Source organism: Patagioenas fasciata, chromosome 2 (genome assembly GCF_037038585.1).
Source record: "Patagioenas fasciata isolate bPatFas1 chromosome 2, bPatFas1.hap1, whole genome shotgun sequence".
Taxonomy (NCBI): Eukaryota; Metazoa; Chordata; class Aves; order Columbiformes; family Columbidae; genus Patagioenas; species Patagioenas fasciata.
Genome location: NC_092521.1, coordinates 44,446 through 65,282, shown reverse-complemented (window position 1 = coordinate 65,282; position 20,837 = coordinate 44,446). Strand labels below are relative to the sequence as shown.

The window sequence follows — 20,837 nt, the reverse complement described above, 5'->3', positions numbered from 1 at the left end:
CTGGAGGTGGGGCAAAGCGGGATGTCCTTGGCTCGCAGGCTGGGAAAACGGGACGTTCCACTAAATGGAGAAGGAGCTACTTGAGTAGCAGCACAAAATGACAGCGGGCGTGCTCAAGACATGAGGTCGAGGAGCCGACACCGGGGCAGGGGGCACCGGGCTGCAGGGGCACCGGGGACCCCTGGAGACCCTTGATGGACACTGGCATACCAGAGATGGACTGCCAGCGAAGGGTGGGGTTATGGAAAGAACTTCTGTTTAATGCACTAACTAAGCGGTAGAAGCAAATGAATATGCAATAGGTGTATGTAGAGAATACCAAGAAGCGTGAATCACACGTACGCTCAAATACAGGGGCCATCCTCTGAGCGTGCGGTGCGCTGTATTGAAATTGCCCGCCGTTCAACACTTTCAGAACAGCGTTAGAGAGTCTTTTTTGCCGACTTTTTGGTATCTCTCCGCGTCCCGTGGTTCCTCGCCGTGTCCCCGTGTCCCGCTCCCTGCCCGTGGTCGCGTTCCTCTCTGTCCCGTTGACCGTGCCGGGTTTTTTTCCTCCGTCTCCGCGCCGCTGCCGCCGCGCCGATTTGTTTCTTTCTGTGCCCTGTTCCTGGTGCTCTTCCGGCCTCTTTTCCTCTGTCCCCGCCGCTGCTTTGATCTCTGCCTTGTTTTTTCAGAGCCCTGTCCCTTTTTTCTCTTCTCGCTTTTGAAGAGAAGCTGCCAAGTTAACGTATACTGCGATGAAGTTATAGAAGGTGTACCCGTCATTAACCAGTTGACATGAGGCAAATGCTTTCTGACCGCCTGCACGATGAGGGGATATTTTTCACCTTTTAGATCCTTCTGCACGACAAGAGGGAGATGGAAGGTTAAGTAACACGTTGTTTAGAAGCTGAGAGCTTAGTTTATATTTGACTAATAATTAACAGATGTATTGTCAGCGAGAAACTAAACAATTATAACTAACATCGTCAAATGAAATAAAGAACGTGGCTCAGCAGTGCTGCTGACTCTGCCGTCCCGTTTCTTTCCCCGTTTCAGGCGGTGAGCCAGCCGGAGGACCCGCTCTGTCCGGCCGCAGGGCCCGTGGAGCCGAGGACTCTCTTGGCGCACCCCGGGGATGTCTCTGGAGAGACTCCTCGTCTCGGTCGGATCGCCGCGGGGACGGACGAGGACCTCTGGTGAGAAGTCTTTCTTCTCTGAAATTTGGGACCGGTCACGTGCTCGCGAACTGTCCGTAAGTCGTGGTACGGAATTTCGGCAGGATAGCGTGGACGGGGTTGCGAGCACCTTAGAGGTATACAGTAGTTGCTGTGGAGTTGTTTGTGCGGCCAGCTTTTGGTGTTGGTTGTTCCCGTGCTCCGTTGTGGTGCAAAGCTGGCTCTGTATGTAGCTGTGAAGAGTACCGTAGTTCGGTTTAATTCTTGGATGTGCCTTGGTTCTGACTATGCACTTGAACACCGAAAACTACAGCAGGAGCTGCTGTGGCTTTAACTTGCGAGGAGTGTGAGCGTTGTGGAGCCATCTGTGTTGCAGAGTGTCCTAATTGCGGTGCTGAGTGTTAGAGAGATTTGAGCTGGGTACCGGAATTGTTTTGTTTTGGAGACGGTGGGATAAACTTGGAGTACAACTTGTGAGGGCGGTGTGTCGTGGGTAGGTTTGAGTATTATCTGTGGAGTACTGCTCTGGGTGTTAGTAGTTATTTGCTCGTATTTGTTACAAGATGAGCCGTGTCGTTCCGTGTGACGCGTAATGGGAGGACGGCGTAGTAGCGGTATTCTGAAAAAGAGCCCGTTAGGGTGTATTTTAGCTCGCAGGAAAGAGATTGAGGAACCACCTGGTGATAATGTGAATAGAGCAATCTTGTGAGCAGAGGCCATTGTATAAATTGGACAAGGAAGGAAAGCCTGTGCGCAAAGCGCGGTGCTGCACCCAGGCGCCCCAATGCCGTGCCGCAATTGTAATGCCAAAGAGCAATGCAAGATAGGAGGGTTTTTTCCGCTGTGAGGGGGGACGCATAAAACCAGAGCTAAGGTGCGGTTGCAGGCTTGGTGGTGTGGCGAGTGGGGCGCCGCTTCGGTGGGAGCTCGGGGTGAGGCCCAGCGGGTTCTGTGTCCTGTACGCGTGGCTTTCGTGCCGCGGCTCTCTGTGTGCGTTTTTGTTTTGTTGTGTTTGTTTTTTGTTTATTTTTCTTCGGGATTCCCGCGAAACGCGGCACAACCGCTCGGCCCGGGCTGCCGCGGCGGTCTCAGTGCTGCCGTCCTGTGGGCAAAGCGCGGTGCTGCACCCGGGCGCCCCAATGCCGTGCCGCAGCGCGCCTCAGTGCTGCCGCCCTGTGGCGAAACTCGGGTACTGCAGCGCACGGCCGGGGGCAGAGGCGCTGTTCGCCCCGCAGGGCTCGCAGCCAGGTATCTGTGTGTCAGTGCCCGTCCCCATTTGTGTAAAAACGACATCCCTGCCTCGATGGCTCCTTAGAACGTTTAAAGATGTAAATATTTCTACCACTAACATTGTCGATCCGACTTCTTTCCTCAGTGGATCCGTTTTGCAGTCGGTGGCCCACGATTGCTTGGAAACAGCAGAAGCTGTTCGCTCCGGTGGAGCGGATTGAAAGGACCAGCCGCTGGAGGATGCTGAAGACTCCTGGGTCGCTGATGGAAGCAGCTTTGCATAAAGCAAGGGGTACGTGAACCTGGGCATGCAGTGACGACTGCCCAGCAGGTAATGGAAGCTAAACCTTTACCTCCAACACCCGACAAAAATAACGCCAAGAAATGCCACTGAAAAAAACACAGTCAGGGAGGGTTTTTTTTTAATTTCCTTTAGTTCCCCCCCCTCTCCCCCGCCCTGCTGCGTTTAGTGCAGTGAATGACCCATTGGGAGATGACTGTGGATCTGGCTGTTGAAGGGTGTCTGAAGGAGAAGGAGATGTGTGTAGAGCAGGATTGGTTGTGGGGGTGAGTGTAACTGGTTTGGATGTGGGGTTGTAAATTCTTTTTGGAGGCTTCCTAGTTTCTGGTGTCATCTGTGGGGTGAAGCGTCTTTCTGTGTGCAGGTTTGAAAGGTGCGACGTACAGAGCTCCATCATTTGCCACCAGAACTCCAAATCACAGAGACAACGTTGCTGTGCAGCTGCTAAGGACAGTGTGTGTCTCAGGTAGAGTAACGTCCTTTGTGCTCTGTGTGCGTGTTCCTCCCTTGAAATGAAGGTGCGCTGCCCGGAGTTTCACGTTCCGTGTGGTACCTGCTGGGCTGTGTCTCCTCCCCACGCTCGCGGTCGGTTCCCTCGCGCTGCCGCAGCCTCGGCAGCACCGTGGGGCTCGTCGGACGCGTTGTTGGCGGAGCCGGCACCGACAAACTCTGGACACGTCGAGGCGCCACGGTGGGTTTTCCTGGAAATTCCAAGGTCCTTGTGTTTTATTATTTTAACTACTTACTTACTGTAAGACATTTAGAATTAAAACTTAAGTAAGAGTAACCAGAAGAGTCTTTGGGAGTAAATAATGCCTATAATCTACTCTAGCTGTTACTCAAAGTTCTGCAGACAGTAATTATCCCAAATTTATATAGTAAAAGAGTGAATATAAATACTGGAGCACTATTTGGAAGTAATACCTGTAGAGAAAAAATCTCTAGTTTATATCTATAATAATAAATAATGTGTGCTAGTTAATTCGCCTGGTAGTAATGTAAGGATTAAAATGTTGAAGTGTAAATGAAATTATTTAGGCGTGATCAATAACTAAATTTAATTTCAGCTATTACTTGGTGAACTAGGGAGCAATTATTCCCAATCTGTATCATAGTTTAAAAAACACATTGTTTGGAATTCCTTTTAAATGATTAAGGCAGAAAACTAAATTGGAGTCATTAGTAGCTACATTTGAACAACCGTTATGAAATAAACTGCAGACACGAATGACTGCATAGGAAACTATGTAAGGAAGCTTTAGATTTTAAACAGTATTGGAAAGTAATCGAGAGTGTTTAGTATTTATATTACAACAGAGCCATGAGATTGGAGGCAACAACGCTCAGAACCGGACAGAGTCAAAACGTTACACTTTTTTTTCCAAAGAGAGGTAAAAAGGAACCACCAGATAGTGGCTGTTTATAAATGGAGGCATTAAAAAGTTCCCAGGCAGTAATGATTCCCAACAGAACATTAAAAGATGTTTAGATGTAAAATAAAATTAGAAAACAGTGTTATGATTGTCTAAATTTAACTACAGCTTTTTTGGGGTTGTGTGAGAACATGATCGGTATTAGTTACCTTTGAGTTACAGTAAAAAGACAGCAGTGTCCATCTGATTACCAGCAGTTAATTTTAATGTTTCAGTGTGTTGTCCAGTCTGGCTTCTCCCTCCAGGGGCGTGGTCTGAGAAAACCACAACCCACCTCCACCCCTTCCAAGCTCCCCCCCACCAGTCTGTGCCCTGCCCGAGGGGTGTGTCCCTTACAGACCCCTCCCCTTTTGTCGTGCCCACCCCCAGCAGGACCGTGCACCGAAGTCCCGCCCCCAGGTCCATCCCCACCGTCATCCCTACTAAACCACACCCCCTCAGAGCACGTGCTATACACAGCCCACCCATACCTCGGCTCCACCTCTCCTTTCCTAAGCCACGCCCCCATCGTGCGTGTCCCATGGTAACCCCGCCCCAAGAGGCTCCTCCTACGGGGGCGTGACACACGGAGGCTGCACCCCCTGCTCCCTTTTCCCAGGCGGCCTCCCCGTGGGCGTGTCCTCCCAGTTCCCGCCCCTCAGCATTGACCCCACCCCCGTAGGTGGGGCCACTGTCAGCTGCACCCCCCACCCCGCCCGCAATACGTGACCCCTAAGTAACCCCACAGCAACCCTATGGCTGCCCCACAGGTACCGCTGTAGCAGCCCTGTACCTGCCCCCTAAGAGCCCCAGACGTGCCTCTCACGAGCCCTCACAGCAGCCACTTAAGTGCCCACAGGTATGGCCACAGCCGCCCCATCCCGCCCCACGGCCGCCGCTGCGGGACCCCCGGAGCCCCCGGTTCCGCGCCCGCCCCGCAGCGCGTGGTCTCGCGCCCCCGGTGCCCGTGAAGCCACGTCCTGGCCGCGGCCGGAGGAGCCGCCGCTTTTCCGCCCCCCACATCCCCCGATCCCCCGATCGCTGCTGCTGCTGCCTGAGGAGCCGCCGCTTTTCCGCCCCCCACATCCCCCGATCGCTGCTGCCGCTGCCTGAGGAGCCGCCGCTTTTCCGCCCCCCACATCCCCCGATCGTTGCTGCTGCCCAAGGAGCAGCCGCTTTTTTTGCCCAGCCCCGACTCCCCCCCTTCCTCCTCAGTCGCTGCCGTCACGACGCCCCTTCTTCCGCCATCTTGTTTCCCCTTTCTCGGCACATTCGCTATTTTATACTGAGGGAGGGAGAAGGCGCTCGGTGATTGGCTAACGGTGTCAGCCGCGGAAGTCGCCCATTGGCTCATCCCCACGCGGGGTTCTCCCAGGAGGTGGGAGAAAGGCACTGACTGGTCACCGTATAGCTGAGGAGAGGAAGGCACTGATTGGTCACTTCCTTCCCGCCGAAGTTCGCACTCCCAGTGCCAGGCGCTGATTCGCTAGTGCACCTGATGTACAAAAGGCGCTGATTGGTCGCCGTTTTCCCGCCGACGTTCGCCCACAGCAGCGAAGCGCTGATTGGGCAGCGCGGCTGAGGCGGGCGGTTCGCCCATTGGCCGGAGGGCTGGTGGGGGGCAGAACCGGGCGGGACAACGAGGCGATAAATAGGGCGACGCAGGGCGCTCGCAGGACCACAAAGGTGGATGCGTCAGCCGTTACGCGAGCCGCTCAGAGCTGACGAGCCAGCTGAGCACCACCCCCCACCACCACCCCCCCCCCCGTCTTCACCGTGGGACCCCGGGAGCGGCGGGAACGGCGGCCGGAGTCAGTGAGCGGGGCGGGCTGGGGCGGTCGTTACCGTGCGGTGTTAACCGGGGCTCGGCGGGTTCATGAGGGATCGCGGGCTGGGCTGTGCTGGGGGTTCTAAAGCCGCGGGTTTGTGACGGGGGGCGGGGATTAAGGCTCCCGCAGCCGCTTTAGCGGTTTAAATCGTGTTTAAAGCGGGAGGAGCCGGTCCGGGGATTTTCTCAGCAATCGGGGCTGGTTTGGGTCGAATTCGGCTTTTAAAAGGTTTTTTTAAGTATTTTTTTGGTTTTTTTGGGCGCCGATTTGTGCCAAAAGGCGCCTTTAAAATCCGTTTATTGACGGTGTGTCAGGAGAATTAAAGTTTAAACCTCGGGGGATCTGGGGCTTTTCCCTGGGATTTTGAGTCCAAATCAGGGTTTTTTTAGAGCCCGTATTTATTGAAATTATTATGTTTAGAGGTTTTATTTGGAACATCTCGGGCGGGTTGAGGCTCCTAGAATGTAATTGTTGATTTATTAATGTCACATCGCTGTGTTTGACTCCCGAGGGCACTGAGCGCGTTCAGTGCGGATCCGGGGGGGGGAGGAGCCGTTTTGGGGCCGTTTGGGTCTAAATCGGCTTTTAAAAAGTTTATGTAACGCGGTTAAAGTTTGAGGAGCCGATTTGCGACTTCAAAGGTTTTTGAATCTACTTATTGATAAGAATTTATACAGTGGATTAATATTTAAAGACCGGGGGGCGATCTGGGGAGTCCAAATGCGGCTTTTTCCTTTAACCACTTGTTAATTTAAACTATTACATTGAAACGGGGCTTTCTGAGATTTTGAGTTCGTTTTTTTTTTTTTTTGAGCATTTTGGGCGGTTCTGAGGCTCCTAAAGCCGCTTAATTGTTTAAATTATTAATTGTGGAAACAATTTAAATAGTTTTTGAGATAAGTGTGTGAATTTTTGTATTTAAAGTCGGGAGGGGCATTTCGTTGCTTTTTGAGGGGTTTTGGGGCTGAATTCACTTTACTGAACGTGTCCGGAGCTGGAGGTCCCAGATCTGGTGCTGATTTGGACCCCAAAAAAAGCTTTTAAAATCTATTTATGGATAATTTACTGAATTAATATTTAAGAGGGAACAAATTCGGCTTTTTTAACCCGCCGCCGTTTTGTCTCCCCCTCCCGTTCTCCCCTCACGCTGAGGGGGCCGAGGAGGCGCTCGCTGATTGGCCGGTGCCGTCTGGCGGGAAAGCCTCCACTGACTGCGCCCCGCGCGGCTGTCTCCGAGGTGAGAAAGGTGCTGATTGGTCGCTGCCTCTGAGGAGAGGAAGGTGCTGATTGGTCGCCGCCTCCCTAAACCCACTTAATTGTTTACATTGTATTTTAAAATTTATTTTTATTTTTAATTTAATTCAATTTACATTTAAATTCTTTAATTTAATTTAATATATTTCAATTTAATTTATTTATTAAATAATATATTAACATTAAATATATAAAATCAATATAGTAATATACTAATATAAATGATATTATTTGATGAATAGTAGAAATATATATAATATATAATCTGATATAATGAACTAATCAACTAATATTCATTGATATTAATGTAATTAATATTTAATATATAATGACATATATAACATAATGTATTAATAATTATATTCATTATATAATATTAATATATATATTAATATATATAATTACTATGTAATGTATCTAATCTATTTTTACATATATATCTTATTATATAAAGCTGTGAGGGACCATATTTGGGTGGGTCTTTGAGATTTTTAAGGCTGTTTGGTCTCAAATTCAATTTACTTGATTTTGGGGCTGTTTTTAGGATTATTTGTTGTCAAGGAAGCTTTTAAGATCCATTTTTTGGCAAATAATTTGCCCACTAAGTTAAGATTGAAGCGGGGGGATTTGAGGCTGTTTGCCAGGACTGTGACACAAATAACGGCCCTTTCCTTCCCTTTCCTCCTGCAGCTCCTGCTCAGAGAACAGCGAAGGCAGCCTGGCCGCTCCCTGCTCCGCCTGACCGCGCCCTGCGCCCCCCGCTCCGGCTGACCGCGCCCCCCCCGCCCCGCTCCGGCTGACCGCACCCCCCCTGCTCCGGCTGACCGCGCCCACCCCCCCCCCAACTCCGGCTGACCGCGCCCCTTCCCCCCGCCTCTGGCTGACCGCGCCCCTTCCCCCCGCCTCTGGCTGACCGCGCCCGCCCCCCCCTCCCCCCCGGCTGACTGTTCCTCCACTGCACACCATGGTGGGGAAGCGGAGGGGATCACAAGGGTCTATGGGGTGGTGTGGGTGTCAGGGGGGCTGTGGGGGCAATGGGGCTGTTGTGGGATGAAAGAAGCTGAACCCCCTGCAGGTGAGTGACCCACACACTGACCCACAGCACCCCATAGCACCTCCACTCTGCCCTATAGATCCACAGCACTGCCCCACAGCACCCTATAGCTCTTGCTTGCTATCCCACAGCACCCCATAGCTTCTCCACTCTGCCCCATACATCTACAGCAGTGCCACAGAGTACCTGATTTGTCTTCAGTCTGCCCCATGGATGCAGAGTGCTGCCCTACAGAACCCTATAGCTCCTGTACTCTGCCCTATAGACCCACAGTACTGCCCCACAATGCTCCATAGCTCCTACACTCTGCCCCATAGACCCACAACACTGCCTCACAGGACCCCAGACATCGTCCGCTCTGCCCCATAGATCCACAGAAGTGCCCAACACCCCACAGCTGCTCCATTCTGCCCCATAGAGCCACAGTGCTGCCCCACAACACTCCATTGCTCCTGCACTCTGCCCCATAGATGCCCAGTACTGCCCCACAGCACCATATAGCTCCTGTGCTCTGCCCCATACATCCACAGCAGTGTCCCAGAGTACCTCATTTCTTCCACTCTGCCCTATAGATGCCCAGTACTGCCCCACAGCACCAAATAGCTGCTGTACTCTGCCCCATACATCCATAGCAGTGCCTCACAGCACCCCATACTGACCTTGCCCCATAGACCCACAGTACTGCCTCACAGGACCCCATAGGACTCTACTCTGCCCCTTAGACCCAGAGAGCTGCCCCATAGCAGCCTTTAGGTGCTGCATTCTGCCCCATAGGTGCAAAGTGCTGCCCCACAGCACCCCACACCTCTGTCCACTTGACCACCCTTTCCCCCCGACCACGCCTGCACTGCCTACTATGGGTGGGTCACAAGGGTCTGTGGGGTGGCTGTGGGGATCAGGGGGGCTATGGGGTCAATGGGGCTGTTGTGGGGTGAAACACCCCTGAAGAGGCTGAAACCCTGCAGGTGAGTGACCCACACACTGACCCACAGCACCCCATAGCACCTCTACTCTGCCCTGTAGATCCACAGCACCCTGTAGCCACTCTAATCTGCCCTATACAGACACACCACCCCGTAGCTGATTTTACTCTGCCCCATAAATGGACAGCACTGCTCCACAGCACCCTATGTCTCCACTCTGCCCCATAGATGCACAGTGCTGTTCCACAGCACCCCATATCTTGTTCACTCTGCCCTATAGACCCACAGTGTAACCCCACAGCACCCCATGGCTCCTCTGCCCTATAGATCAACAGCACTGTCCCAGAAAACACCATAGCTGCTTCACACTCGCCCATAGGCCAGCAATGCTGCCCCACAGCACACTGTAGCTCCTGCACTCTGCCGCATAGACCCACAGCAGTGCCCCACAGCACCCCACACATCTGGTCTACCCTATACATCCACAGCACTGCTCTGCAGCACCATATAGTTCCAGCACTGTGCCTCATTAATATTTAGCACCCCACAGTTTCTGCATTCTGCCCATAGATCCACATTCCTGGGTCCCCTCACCCCACCAGATGTCCTGGGTTGCGATGCTGTGTGGGGCCCTGCACACAACGGAGAAAATGAGGATAGCATGGCTGCTGGGCTCCACCCTGCTTGGAATCCGAGATGACTGGGGGGGCGAGGCTGGTGCCCATGCTGGCACTGCCGCAGGGGCTGTTTTTCTGGGCTGTGCTCTGGTGGCAGCTCCTGGCTGTATCAGCTGCTCCCATTGGCTGCCCCTGTGGCCCTGCACTGTGCTTTGCCCTGTGCCCTCCCTGCCAATGGGAACAAGATGGCAACCCTGATGGGCGTGGCCACCTTGGCTGCTGTGTCTCTGCTGGTGGCTGGGGCTATGGATGTCGTGGCTGCCAAGCCTGTGCTGGGAGGGTGGGGCTGAGGTGGGCGGAGCCTGTGTAGTGTGGCCATTTTGGGGCCCAAGGTGGGTGGTGGGACTCATGACTCTGGTTACCCATGGGGGCCATCTTGGAAAAGGGCAGCACTGTGCTGCTGCCATCCTCACTTGGCTCACCCACGGCCATGTTGGGGGATTTTTAACTTGGTTTTGGGGCCAATTCTCACCCAATAAAATTAAAAAATGTAAAAAAAACGTAAGCGTGTGGTTTGTTCTGTTTCCAGTGAATGATTTGGGGCTGGGGTTTGGGGTTGAGGCTGGGGCTGAAGATGTGGGTGGGGCCACTGCCAACTCCACCCTCCCCCAAGCTCAGTCCCCCCAATGTGCCTCCCTCGAGGGGTGTGTCCCAACCAGGCCCCACCCCCTTTCTAAGCACCCCGCCCTCCCTGTTGGGCTCCTCCCCCTTGACCCACGTTTCAACCCCCATTCGTGGGCTCCCTGACAGGGCATGACAGGGACTGACAAAGCTCCAGAAAGCCCAACAGAGCCCGGCAGGTCTCGACACTGCCTGACAAAGCCCGAGAGAGTTTGACGGATCCTCACAGAGCCTGACAAAGCTTGACAGAGGCCAACAGGACGCGTCAGGGCCTGACAAATCTTGTCAGTTCCTGATAGAGCCTTGATATGTATGACAGAGCCCTGGGGGTCTCAACAGAGCCTGAGAAATCTTGACAGGACTCAGCAGAGCCCAACAGGTCTCGACAGAACCCTACAGAGCCCACCAAAGCCTGACAGAGTCTGACAGACCCCAAGAGGTCTCGACAGGGCTTGACAAAAACCGACAGTGTCTGACAGAGCCTGACAGGAGTGCAGGTGCTGTCATTTCCAGTGAGGGCCCAGATGATTTCATAAGGGTGGTGGACGGGCCCTGGGGTGATTGACGCCCTCCCCTTTCTCAGGGGATTGTGGGAAGGGGGTGGGTGGGGCTCAGAGTAGTCGAGCCCCAGCCCCTGAGCGGGGAGCTCATTCTGCTCCAGGACTGCTTGGGTGCTGGTTGTTTGCTACTCCTTCAACAGTCGGCAGCTGTTGAGCTGTTTAAGGTACATAGGCCGATGTGTTTGGAGAAGTGGAGGTGCCTGTTTGACGTAAGATCTTCAGGAGCAGCAAAGATTCAGCAGCAGCTATAGTAGAAGGTATGTTTGTAACTATGTTTCATTTATTGAATCAATGCCTGGTGCTTTGCGTTTTCCCAAAATTCTTGACTGCTATGAAGATGGAGCGTTCTTTTTTGGTTTGTATTGCTGTATTAATAGTTGCTGATATAATCTTTCCTCCTAGGACTGATGCTCAGGTTATCTAGCAGGGGTTAGGATGAGCACCTTGTATCTACAGGTGGAGTTTTACCATTTCTGAAGGAAGCAGCAGGGCCATAGGGCAGAGTGTCTTTCAGGCTATGGGGTGGCTCATCGCCTCCCTGATCACCCACAGAACAGTGTGTTGTCCGCAGAACCTTTGCACTGTGTGGTGGCCCCTGGTAGATCATTCAAATGTACCTCCAGGAACTCAGCCAAGGTGAGCAATGCCTCGTGGACTAGTACTGATAAACATCATCTGAGTGCTCATTATTGTGTGTGTGTTTTCTTATTGCGGGTGGTGAAGGGGAAAGTGGCAACTGCAGGAAGATCCCTGTGAGCTCACGTGGTGTTTTCCTCTGTTGGGGATGAATTCAGTCCCTTGGCCCTCTGAAAGCTAAGTGGAGGCACGAGGGCTGGGAAGGGGCTGGGAATTGCAGGGAGGGAGTTTAAAGCTCTCATAGGGGAAAGGGCCGTCCAGGAACAGTCCCCTTTGGGAGGGCAAAGGGTGCAGGTTTTCGGCTCCTTTGTATTCTAGGGTTGCAGTAGAGGCTCCTCGCCTCACCAGTGTCTCCCTGTAGATTATTTTGATCGATGCCTCTCTGGTCTCGGAGTCGTTTTCGTTGCGGAGCGTTTTTGGCTCCATTGCCGTCGCGTTGTCCGTAACGTTCTGTGGAGCGTGTGTCTGCGCGCGTGCGCATTTGGCTCGGAGCTGCTCTGCCCGGAGGTGTGGAGTCAGGGCTGGGTGCACTGAGCTCTAGGAGTCCATGGTGTCACGGTCTGTTCGGTGATGGACTCGTGATGCTTTTTAAACCTTCATCTCAGAGTGGAAAATTAAGGTGACCAAAAAGCCAAGGGGTTATAATTCAATCAAGCAGTGTTACTTTATCAATTTGCCTGTAAAGCGGCACGTGATAGAGAGAGAATAAGAAAAGAAAGGGGAAAGAAACAGGGAAAAGTAAAGGAAAATATGAGAAATGAGGTTGGATTTATCACCAGTCCAGTTCCAGAAGCGTTCCTCTGGTCTCCAGTCCTATAGAGTCCTGCTGGTCCTACGCGGTGGTTCGGGATCCTCTGGCGATAAGACCTTCAACGGTGTCCTTTCTGGTCTCATCTTTTATGTTTCTTCAACCCCCCTTGCTCCCATTGTTTTAGGTCAGTCTCCAACTTGATTTCGCAGACCAGGCTCGTACTGCGCAGGCTCGAGAGATTCACGCTTTCTTTTGCCAACGCTTACGTGTCCAGCATTCAGGGGTCTTTCTCTGGTCCATCGGGTGACCTCAGGACCCTTGGCAAGCTTCTGGGCATGCTCCTTTTTGTGGACCATTGTTTGGGGGAGCAGGTGGGGGGCACATGTAACTGAGGCTGCAGGTCCTCAGCTACGTGGGCAGATGTCTTTGGAGAAGTGGAGGTGTCCATTTGAGGTAAGAGCTTCAGGGGCAGCAAAGGTTTAGTAGCAGCTGTGGTGGAAAGTATGTTTGTAACTATGTTTCATTAATTGATTCAATTCCAGGTGCTTTGCATTTTTGCAAAATTCCTGATTGTAATGAAAATGGAGTGTTGGTTATTGTATTTCATTTTCTATCTGCTCCCTAGAAAAGCTAAGTTGAAATCCCTACTCAGTGCCATTGCAGGTGCAATAGCATCAATAAAGTGCAGGTGCTGTCACTTCCAGTGACATTCCAGGTAATTTGAAAAGGGTCCTGGGGGGGGCCTGGGGTGATTGACCCCCTCCCCTTTCCCCAGGGATTGTGGGAAGGGGGTGGGCGGGGCTCAGGATATTTGAGCCCCAGTCCCCAGGTAGGGAGCTCGTTCTGCTCTAGGGCGGCTTGGGTGCTTGTTCTCTGCCCCTCCTTCAGCAGTCAGCAGCTTTTGAGCCGTTTAAGCTACATGGGCAGATGTATTTGGACAAGCGGAGGTGTCTGTTTGAGGTAAGAGTTTCAGGGACAGTGAAGGTTTGACAATAGCTGTAGTAGAAAAGTTGTTTGTCATTATGTTTCATTTGTTGATTCATTTCCAGGTGCTTTGCATTTTCCCCAAATTCCTGACTACAATGAAGATGGCGTGTTATTTTTTGGTTTGTATTGCTGTATTAATAGTTGTTAATATAATCTCTTCTCCTGGAAGGGCGTCCTGTCTCCAGAACCTTTGCGGCGTGCAGTGGCCCCCGGTAGATCATTCAAATGTACCTCCCAGAACTCACCCAAGGTGAGCGATTACTTGTAGGCCACTACCGATAAATACTATTTGGATGCTCAATAGTGTGCGTGTCCTTGCTTTCCTTACTGTAGGTGATGATGGAGAAAGTGACAACTGCAGGAAGATCCCTGTTAGCAGATGTTGTGTTTTCCTCTGTGAAGACGGATTCGGTCCCTTGGCCCTCTAAAAGTTAAGTGGAGGCACGAGGGCTGGGAAGGGGCTGGGAACTGCAGGGTGGGTTTAAACTTCTCAGACGGAAAAGGGCAGTCCAGGAACAGACCCCTTTGGGAGGGTAAGGGGTCCAGGGAACTGATGCTTGTGTGGGGCAGGGCACCTTCAGCCTGGGTCTGTTGTCGTGTACTTTGGGAAGCCTGCCTTGCGCCTGTCAGATGATCCTGGGGTCTCGTTGTGCTCCAGGGGCACAAAAGGCATATTTTTTTTTTGTATTAGCAGCCGAACATGTGGATAGTCCTTGTATTTTAGACACTTCTGGTCAGTTGTGTTTATGGTGTAGTTCTGGGCTGCATCGGCAGCTCTGCTCTCTACCCATCCAGTCTCAGGGACTGGCGCTTCTTCCCAGCATCTTGAAGTTTTTAAGTCTTGCAGCAGTTTCTTGTGTGTGCCACCATCTCTGTTTGTTTGGTTTTGCCAGTACCACTGTCTCTGTTTGGTTGTGCCAGCGCTGCTGTCTCTGTCTGTGAAGTTTGGCCTCCTTTTTTTCCTGGGGTTGCAGTAGAGGCTCCTCGCCTCACCACTGCCTCCCTGCAGGTTCTTTTCATAGACGCAGTCTCTGGTTTGGAGTTGTTTAGTGCTGTTGCCATCGCATTGTCTATGACGTTCTGTGGAGCCATTTTCTGCACATAGGCGCATTTGGCTTGGAGCTGCTCTGCCCGGAAGTTTGTAGTCTGGGTTGGGTGGACTGAGCTCTAGGAGTCTATGATTGATCTGTGGACGTGTTAAATTGTGCAGGCAAAGGTTGTGCAGTCATCTGGGATGGGGCAGGAGAGGGGACAGTCCCTTCCCCAGTGTTTTAGGGACTTGATTAGAGCTTCTGGTGGGATTCCTGAATAGAAAGCAGACCTGTGGAATGGTCAAGCTGTAGATGAGCCCCTGGGTGACTTGTTGAACAACTTCATTTCAGATACAGAGGAGCAACGTGGCACAAAAAGGCAACAGAAGAGGCGAGCAGAGCGCCGTAAGCAGGTGGGACGGTGCGTGGTGCCAGCGGGAAGACGTGCTGTGTGGCTCTATGTAACTTTGGTCGTTTGTCTATTTTATAGGTGTGAAGTAAAGAGGAAAGCTGGGTATCCGCACCGCAGCTCCTCGGGCCAGGTGAATAATGAGTGCTGGCCGAAGCATCAGCTCATTTGAGGTCCCGTGTTGCTGCTGCAGGTATGAGCGTCCTTTGGTTGTGTTTTACAGGCGGTAGCTGAACCTCTTTGTGGTCAACAGCGTGGCAGTCCAAAGCAAGGGCGGGCAGGCGGGCGAGCGGCCCAGGTAAGGGAGGGGGAGGCGGGCCCGTCCGCGGGCAGGCTGTGCTTCCGGGCAGCGTCCGAGCGGGTGCCTTTGTTTTTGCAGGTGCCGCAGATGAGCTCGGAGGAGCGAAGCCGCACGCCGACCAGCAGCAGCCGAGAAGGTGAGGCGGCGGTGGGAGTTGAGGAGCCCAGTGTCGCGTGGTGACTCGGTTCAGTGTTTCTTTCTTATTTTGCAGGCCCCCTTTGGGCTTGGAGGAGCGTTTTCGGTGAGCTGGGGTAGGGGCTCAGAAGAGCATGGGGCTGGGGACTCACTCCAAGCGCTACGGTTCTTTTGTTTCTCGCTGTCTTAGGCGTCACGAGCGATGCGGGTTTCTGACTGCGCCCGAGGCAGCACACGCTGAGCGGAACGCCGTGGAACTTAGCAGGAGGTGGGTGCTGCGGAAGGGGTCGGCGTTCACCCCGCGATACTGTGTGCTGGCACGGCTCGGTGAGCGTGTGTTTTCTCGTGTTACTGTAGATGTTGAAGAGGAACCCGGCGATGCGGGGAGATCCCTGTTAGCGCACGTGGCGTTTTCTCTGTTGAAGATGGATTCGGTCCCTTGGCCCTCTTAAAGATAAGTGGAGGCACGGGGGCTGGGATAGAGGCTGGGAATCGCAGGGAGGGGGGTAAAGTTCTGATAAGGGAAAGGGCCGTCCAGGAAAAGTCCCCTTTGGGTGGGTAAAGGGCCCAGGGAATTTACAGTGCGATACCAGCATGTGCCGGGCAGGGCAGCTCCAGCCTCTGTGTGTGGTGTTGTGTAGCTCGGGAAGCCTGCCTTGCGCCTCTCAGACGATCCTGGGGTCTCGTTGTGCTCGAGGGGCCCAAGAGGCATCTCGGGTGCCATCCTGGGATCTGGAATGCTGGTCCTAATTGGCATAGTGCCAATCGGGTGCTGGATTCTTGTATCAGCCGCAGAAAGCGTGGATGGTTCTTGCATTTTGGGTGTTTCTGGTCAGTTGTGATTTATGGTGTCATTCTGGGCTGCATCAGCAGCTCTGCTCTCTACCCGTCCAGTGTAAGGGACTGGCACTTGAAGATGTTGGGAAGAAGTTCTTAGGTCGTGCCGCCGTCTCTGTGTGTTTGCGCCAGTGCTGCTGTCTTGTAAGGGGCCGTGACGTTTGGCTCCTTTTTTTTCTGGGATTGTGATAGAGGCTCCTCGCCTTACTAATTGGGTGTAATAATTGGGTGCTGGTTTTCTTGTATCAGCAGACGAAAGCGTGGACGGTTCTTGTGCCTTGGAAGTCGCTGGTCAGTTGTGTGTTCTGGTATCGCTGAGGGCTGCGTCGGCAGCTCTGCTCTCTACCTATCCAGTCTCAGGGACTGGCACTTCAAGATGCTGGGAAGAAGTTATTAGTTCTTGCAGCAGCTTCTTGTGTTTGCGCTGTCTCTGTGTGTTTGCGCCAGTGCCGCCGTCTCACAAGGGGCCAAGACGATTGGCTCAGTTTTATTGTGGGGTTGTAGTAGAGACTCCTTGCCTCACCACTGCCTCCCTGTAGGTTTTTGGACGGTGCCGTGTCTGCTTTTGGCGTCTTTGTTGTGGAGCGTTTTTTGGTGGCGTTTCCGTCGTGTTGTCTATTGCGTTCTGTGGAGCGTCTGTCTGCACGTGCGCACAGTTGGCTGAGAGCTGCTCTGCCCGGAGGTTTGGAGTCTGGGGTGGATGCACTGAGCTGTAGGAGTCCACGGTTAATCTGTGGACGTGTTAAATTGTGTAGGCAAAGGCTGTGCAGTCATCTGGGAAGGAGTAGCCGTGGGCAGTGGGGGGGACAGTCCCTTCCCCAGTGTTTTAGGGACGCAATTCGAGCTTCTGATGGGATTCCTGAATAGAAAGCAGACCTGTGGAATGGTCAAGCTGTAGATGAGCTCCTGGGTGACTTGTTGAATAACGTGATTTCAGATGCAGAGGGACAACTTGGCACGAAAAAGCCATGGAAGAGGCGAGCAGAGCGCCGTCAGCAGGAGGCTTTTAAGTGCACCATCAGAATTGGAGCGAAATTCCACTTGACGTTGCTGCTGTCGGTCTTGGCTTTCACTGGTTTCCCCACGGCTCCCTAATGTTCGGGAGTTCAGAGTGGGCATTTTTTTTCCCCAAGGAGAGGCTATGCTTAAAAATGAGTTTGTTTCCTCAAAGAAGTGCAAGTCCGTTTGTGTAACCCGAGCCTAGTCAGGTTGTGTTTTACGGGCGGTAGCTGAACCTCTTTGTGGTCAACAGCGTGGCAGTCCAAAGCAAGGGCGGGCAGGCGGGCGAGCGGCCCAGGTAAGGGAGGGGGAGGCGGGCCCGTCCGCGGGCAGGCTGTGCTTCCGGGCAGCGTCCGAGCGGGTGCCTTTGTTTTTGCAGGTGCCGCGGACGAGCTCGGAGGAGCGAAGCCGCACGTCGACCAGCAGCAGCCGAGAAGGTGAGGCGGCGGTGGGAGTTGAGGAGCCCAGTGTCGCGTGGTGACTCGGTTCAGCGTTTCTTTCTTATTTTGCAGGCCCCTTTTGGGCCCTTTGGGCTTGGAGGAGCGTTTTCGGTGAGCTGGGGTAGGGGCTCAGAAGAGCATGGGGCTGGGGACTCACTCCAAGCGCTACGGTTCTTTTGTTTCTCGCTGTCGTAGGCGTCACGAGCGATGCGGGTTTCTGACTGCGCCCGAGGCACCACACGCTGAGCGGAACGCCGTGGATCTTAGCAGGAGGTGGGTGCTGCGGAAGGGGTCGGCGTTCACCCCGCGATACTGTGTGCTGGCACGGCTCGGTGAGCGTGTGTTTTCTTGTGTTACTGTAGATGTTGAAGAGGAACCCGGCGATGCGGGGAGATCCCTGTTAGCACACGTTGCGTTTTCTCTGTTGAAGATGGATTCGGTCCCTTGGCCCTCTTAAAGATAAGTGGAGGCACGGGGGCTGGGAAGAGGCTGGGAATCGCAGGGAGGGGGGTAAAGTTCTGATAAGGGAAAGGGCCGTCCAGGAAAAGTCCCCTTTGGGTGGGTAAAGGGCCCAGGGAATTTACAGTGCGATACCAGCATGTGCCGGGCAGGGCAGCTCCAGCCTCTGTGTGTGGTGTTGTGTAGCTCGGGAAGCCTGCCTTGCGCCTCTCAGACGATCCTGGGGTCTCGTTGTGCTCGAGGGGCCCAAGAGGCATCTCGGGTGCCATCCTGGGATCTGGAATGCTGGTCCTAATTGGCATAGTGCCAATCGGGTGCTGGATTCTTGTATCAGCAGCAGAAAGCGTGGATGGTTCTTGCATTTTGGGTGTTTCTGGTCAGTTGTGATTTATGGTGTCATTCTGGGCTGCATCAGCAGCTCTGCTCTCTACCCGTCCAGTGTAAGGGACTGGCACTTCAAGATGTTGGGAAGAAGTTCTTAGGTCGTGCCGCCGTCTCTGTGTGTTTGCGCCAGTGCTGCTGTCTTGTAAGGGGCCGTGACGTTTGGCTCCTTTTTTTTCTGGGATTGTGATAGAGGCTCCTCGCCTTACTAATTGGGTGTAATAATTGGGTGCTGGTTTTCTTCTATCAGCAGATGAAAGTGTGGACGGTTCTTGTGCCTTGGAAGTCGCTGGTCAGTTGTGTGTTCTGGTATCGCTGAGGGCTGCGTCGGCAGCTCTGCTCTCTACCTATCCAGTCTCAGGGACTGGCACTTCAAGATGCTGGGAAGAAGTTATTAGTTCTTGCAGCAGCTTCTTGTGTTTGCGCTGTCTCTGTGTGTTTGCGCCAGTGCCGCCGTCTCACAAGGGGCCAAGACGATTGGCTCAGTTTTATTGTGGGGTTGTAGTAGAGACTCCTTGCCTCACCACTGCCTCCCTGTAGGTTTTTGGACGGTGCCGTGTCTGCTTTTGGCGTCTTTGTTGTGGAGCATTTTTTGGTGGCGTTTCCGTCGTGTTGTCTATTGCGTTCTGTGGAGCGTCTGTCTGCACGTGTACACAGTTGGCTGAGAGCTGCTCTGCCCGGAGGTTTGGAGTCTGGGGTGGATGCACTGAGCTGTAGGAGTCCACGGTTGATCTGTGGACGTGTTAAATTGTGTAGGCAAAGGCTGTGCAGTCATCTGGGAAGGAGTAGCCGTGGGCAGTGGGGGGGACAGTCCCTTCCCCAGTGTTTTAGGGACGCAATTCGAGCTTCTGATGGGATTCCTGAATAGAAAGCAGACCTGTGGAATGGTCAAGCTGTAGATGAGCTCCTGGGTGACTTGTTGAATAACGTGTTTTCAGATGCAGAGGGACAACTTGGCACGAAAAAGCCATGGAAGAGGCGAGCAGAGCGCCGTCAGCAGGAGGCTTTTAAGTGCACCATCAGAATTTGAGCGAAATTCCACTTGACGTTGCTGCTGTCGGTCTTGGCTTTCACTGGTTTCCCCACGGCTCCCTAATGTTCGGGAGTTCAGAGTGGGCATTTTTTTCCCCAAGGAGAGGCTATGCTTAAAAATGAGTTTGTTTCCTCAAAGAAGTGCAAGTCCGTTTGTGTAACCCGAGCCTAGTCAGGTTGTGTTTTACGGGCGGTAGCTGAACCTCTTTGTGGTCAGCAGCGTGGCAGTCCAAAGCAAGGGCGGGCAGGCGGGCGAGCGGCCCAGGTAAGGGAGGGGGAGGCGGGCCCGTCCGCGGGCAGGCTGTGCTTCCGGGCAGCGTCCGAGCGGGTGCCTTTGTTTTTGCAGGTGCCGCAGACGAGCTCGGAGGAGCGAAGCCGCACGCCGACCAGCAGCAGCCGAGAAGGTGAGGCGGCGGTGGGAGTTGAGGAGCCCAGTGTCGCGTGGTGACTCGGTTCAGCGTTTCCTTCTTGTTTTGCAGGCTCCTTTTTGGCCCTTTGCACTTGGAGGAGCGTTTGCGGTGAGCCGGGGTAGGGGCGAGGAGGAGCGTGGGGCAGGGGACTCGTTCCAAGCGCTACGGTTCTTTTGTTTCTCGCTGTCTTAGGCGTCACGAGCGATGCGGGTTTCTGACTGCGCCCGAGGCAGCACACGCTGAGCGGAACGCCGTGGAACTTAGCAGGAGGTGGGTGCTGCGGAAGGGGTCGGCGTTCACCCCGCGATACTGTGTGCTGGCACGGCTCGGTGAGCGTGTGTTTTCTCGTGTTACTGTAGATGTTGAAGAGGAACCCGGCGATGCGGGGAGATCCCTGTTAGCGCACGTGGCGTTTTCTCTGTTGAAGATGGATTCGGTCCCTTGGCCCTCTTAAAGATAAGTGGAGGCACGGGGGCTGGGAAGAGGCTGGGAATCGCAGGGAGGGGGGTAAAGTTCTGATAAGGGAAAGGGCCGTCCAGGAAAAGTCCCCTTTGGGTGGGTAAAGGGCCCAGGGAATTTACAGTGCGATACCAGCATGTGCCGGGCAGGGCAGCTCCAGCCTCTGTGTGTGGTGTTGTGTAGCTCGGGAAGCCTGCCTTGCGCCTCTCAGACGATCCTGGGGTCTCGTTGTGCTCGAGGGGCCCAAGAGGCATCTCGGGTGCCATCCTGGGATCTGGAATGCTGGTCCTAATTGGCATAGTGCCAATCGGGTGCTGGATTCTTGTATCAGCAGCAGAAAGCGTGGATGGTTCTTGCATTTTGGGTGTTTCTGGTCAGTTGTGATTTATGGTGTCATTCTGGGCTGCATCAGCAGCTCTGCTCTCTACCCGTCCAGTGTAAGGGACTGGCACTTCAAGATGTTGGGAAGAAGTTCTTAGGTCGTGCCGCCGTCTCTGTGTGTTTGCGCCAGTGCTGCTGTCTTGTAAGGGGCCGTGACGTTTGGCTCCTTTT

General features: G+C 53.4%; 1 long non-coding RNA gene across 1 annotated transcript; it reads left to right on the top strand.

The window, feature by feature from the left end:
• The first annotated feature begins 5,651 nt into the window (after window positions 1–5,651).
• On the top strand, window positions 5,652–10,337 carry LOC136098940 (uncharacterized). The gene is made up of 2 exons (XR_010651007.2): window positions 5,652–7,166; window positions 7,874–10,337. It is a non-coding gene; the product is annotated as an uncharacterized lncRNA (long non-coding RNA).
• Window positions 10,338–20,837: the final 10,500 nt, after the last annotated feature.